Consider the following 3897-nt stretch of genomic DNA (forward strand, 5'->3'; position numbering starts at 1 on the left):
CAAGTTCCTGTGTAAGAGAGCTGAAGCCCCTGGTAGCCTTGAGCTGCATAGTTACAGCACCTATGGATTTCTGAAAAACCTGAATGGCACAGAGCAGCAAACCAAGGACTGCAGAGTGGGAATGCCATGTCTGCCTGTGCAGGTGTCAGTCTCACATGGGGGTATTCTCAGAGAGCAGCAGCCCATGATGGGTTGATCCTCACCATCTGAATCTGATCACAGACAAGGGCTGGATCCTCCAAAAAGCTTCATCTGGGGAAAAAACAATCTCATTTTACGACTGAGTTTGGTGAAGTTGCCTCCTGCATTTTAATCATCTCTCTAGCTTCATCACTTATCATCACCTCCTGCCCTCCACTTCTACCCACAGATAGCTGAGAGCAGAACTGAGAGAGGTGCAGGATGATCAGGCAACATTTCACGCAGAACATTTTAAAAAGAGAGAGAGAGAGAGAGAGAAGAAAAAGAACAAATGAAAAATGTTTTATTTGGTTGAGTCAAAAATGGATTTTTCTTCCAAATCGTTTGCTGGGTACCCAGATAAGCAGGCTGCCTGGTGGCGTGGCACCAACCTGTTATCAGAACAGTGGGTCCTACAGGGGGATGGGAAGAGGCACCCCTCTGGGAAGGGATGGAGCTCAGACCCACATCAAGCCAGTGCTGGGAGGGGCTCCATAGAAACAGTCAGAAAGCTCAGCTCCCTCCATCTGCTGAGTTCAACATTGCTTTGTTTTGTTTTCCCTTTCTTTCCCAGCGGCATCAGAGGGAAGCCCACTCAGTGCTGACTTTATCAAGGAGCAGTGAGGGTTCCATGCTCCCATAGAGACCTTGTCCCTGGGGCTCAGCCAAGTGCTGGAGCTTTCCTGGGACTTGAAGCAACATAAGCACTGCTGCAAACAGAGTGGTTTGTGGCTGCAGCACCAGTCCTGTTGGGTACCAACAGGGATTGCTGAGTAGGAGCCCTGGAGCTGCATTCCCATCCCTCTTGCCCAGAGGACATAGGGTTGCTTTGCAAAGCTGAGGATGTCTCCAAGCGTTGTTCCTGGCTCTATCATATGAAGGACATGGCTCCAGCCAGCCTTGGTGAGTACTGTTCCTCAGGAAGCTCAGCTCAGCAGTGGCACAAGTGATGAGGGCACAGCATTGAGAGCATCATCTGTTGTCCAATTTCCAACTAATGCTCAGCTTTCCAACAGATCTTCAGCTCTCTGGATGCAAGAGCTTGGCTTGGTCCTAAGAAGGACATGACCCAGGTTATGCTGTGACTTGTAGAGCATGTCATGTCCTCAGTATTACATCAATAGCATTAGTTCAAGTTAAAGCATTTATGTAGGTGAAAAATATAAGAAGTTGGCAAGACTTACGCAGGTAGGAGGGAGAACAGGCTGAAACAGGTTGCTCAGACTCATGCAGAACATGTCTGGTGGTGCACAAAGCATGTGGATGAGTTGTCTGTGAGCTGCAGGACGCAGGGCAGCTGCAGCACTTGGCTCCATTCCAGCAGTGAGGGGCACAGATTGATCCAAGCTATGCTTCTGAGCACGAGCAAGGCAACAAAGTCTGCTCTGAGCTGGCAGGACACAGGGACCTCCATCCTCCCCTGTCCTGCCTCTGAGAACACTGGACTCTTCTGCTTCCAGCTAATCAAAGAGGAAAGCTGGGTATTCAGGCTGTGCCATCATTCATTCCTGTTCCTGTAAGGTTTCCAGGGCAGGGGCAGAGTGAGGCAGAGTGAGTTTTAGATCCAGCAATAGATGGTTTCTCACTGACGTGATTCAGAGAGTAAAATGAAAATGATGATGTGCTTTAATCCTCTCACTCTGCCAGCACCAGAACCTTGCAGAAGAAAGAAAGCAGAGGAAAACACTGTAAGAGGACAAAATGTTTACTGCAGAACTTCAAAGGAAGGGAGCAAATCATTTTGGCAACTGCATCATGCAGCAAGAGGTGCATGCAGGGGCAAAGTTGAGCAAAAAGCCAGTAAGTCTGATGCCTCTGTTTCCAAAGTTGGAAGAAATACAGGTTTGTATTTCTGTTTGTATCCAGCACCACCTGATTTCTTTTATGCTAGAGCAGATAGAGACAATTAAGATTACTTACTCTCTTCTTCTGGCTCCAGTGCAGTGAAGATTTTGCAAGAACACTTTGGGCACTGATGGCACCCAAACATCAGCCCTGGTACCCTTATGGCAACAGCCCCATGCAGCCTCCCCTTGTCTCACCATGATAAATAACTGCTTCATGCTGATAGGAGCACAGATTCAGCCTCAAGTACATCAGGTCTGCATCTGTTCCACTCAACTCCTTTGCTTTTCTTCTCTTTTTTTTTTTTTTTTTTTCGTATCCCCTGGGAAAATCTGATATATATGCTTTTTACATTGGCCACACAGCACATGCAAATGTCAGTGTGAACTGGAGTTTGATCTTATGTGACAGTACCAAAACACCTGGGGACCCATCACAGTGCAGCAACAACAGTTTCTCCAGAGCTGCTATACTACAATGGGTCTTCAGCCTCCAAATTGCTGGAGGAAAGCAGGGTCAAGGATGCAGAGACAGGACCAGGGATGCAGAAACATGACTAGGGATGCAAATGCATGTTTGTTGAGTTCTTGTCAACCAAGCAATGCTAGAGGAATCATCCTGTTTCCTATGCTGTTTTTGTACCCATTTTTGCAAGAGATATGAGGAGGAGGGGCAAAATCCACCAGCGCGTGTGAGCAATTCATTGTCTCCCTGTCAGCACTTTAAATAAAATTAAATTCCACAAAAAAGAAAGCTGAATTTTTACAGCAGCACCTGCTATGCTACTGCGATTAGGACTCCTGTATAGCCCCACACATTAGGAGGTTTCAAAACACGGCTGTATAAATCTTCTGACTATAAAAGAAAAAGAATGTCAGCCAGTTGCTCTGCTTTGGAAAGGCACTAAGCGCTCTGGGCCGAGCACTTCAGGGACTGGGGGTGCTGGGCTCCTAGCTGCTCCATGTAGAGATGGCAATGCCATTTTTGACACTGGATGCAGTCTGGGCCAGAAAACTCCAACCCACTGTGATTGTCATGCAAAAAGCATTAAATGCTGCAAATTATGGAGAAGAGTGAAGCATCCAAATCAATGGATTGCAAATGAAGAAACTTGGAGCAAATCAGCCAGGGGGAACAACTGGGCTGTGGTACTCACACTGGCTTGTAAAACCTGCATGGCGCTGCCTCGCATGGCCAAGGCTCCACTGCTGCTGAGATGGCCCTATAGAGAAACAATCTGGCACTAAGAAGCAGGCACTCACTGGTACAGCAGATGAGTACAGTTTCAGAAGAGTTGTGGATTTAGGGTTTATGAAGTCATTGATATGTGAATTAAGCACTGACTGACTGAGACTAACTCTTCAAAAGGAGTCATTATAATCTCTATAGAAATATAATGATTCCAGTGACAACATCTTCAGTGAAACTTCAAAAACATTTATTTAAAAAAAAAAAAGAAAAAAGGTACAGAAATATATATTTAAATAAAGTGCTAGTTCTCAGGTTTCCCCAGGCATCAAGTTAAGGAAAGTACAACTTTCCAGAGGTTCACCCCTGGGAATAGACATCCAGACCCCTCACAGCTTCATCGCCCTTTTCTGGACACGCTCCAGGGCTTCAATATCTATCTTGTAGTGAGGAGCCCAAAACTGAATACAGTACTTAAGAAGTGGACTCAGCAGAGCTGAGTACAGAGGGAGCACAGTGCAGAGCTGTGGGCATGCTGGGCATCACAGTTCCCATTGGCATGGACAACATGGAGGGGTGATACCTGCACCCTTTGGCACTGGGAGAAATCTACTAGCTTGTAGCATCGTGCAATTAAGAACCAGCCTGTCCCTTTCTTCTCACTCTATCAAACCAAACCAAACC

General features: G+C 46.5%; 1 long non-coding RNA gene across 1 annotated transcript; it reads right to left on the reverse strand.

The window, feature by feature from the left end:
• Nucleotides 1–466: 466 nt before the first annotated feature.
• LOC125695255 (uncharacterized) lies at nt 467–2292 on the reverse strand. The gene is made up of 2 exons (XR_007377907.1): nt 1365–2292; nt 467–1233 (listed from the first exon to the last, which is right to left on the reverse strand). It is a non-coding gene; the product is annotated as an uncharacterized LOC125695255 (long non-coding RNA).
• Between the last annotated feature and the right edge of the window lie 1605 nt (nt 2293–3897).

Source organism: Lagopus muta, chromosome 6 (assembly GCF_023343835.1).
Source record: "Lagopus muta isolate bLagMut1 chromosome 6, bLagMut1 primary, whole genome shotgun sequence".
Classification (NCBI taxonomy): domain Eukaryota; kingdom Metazoa; phylum Chordata; class Aves; order Galliformes; family Phasianidae; genus Lagopus; species Lagopus muta.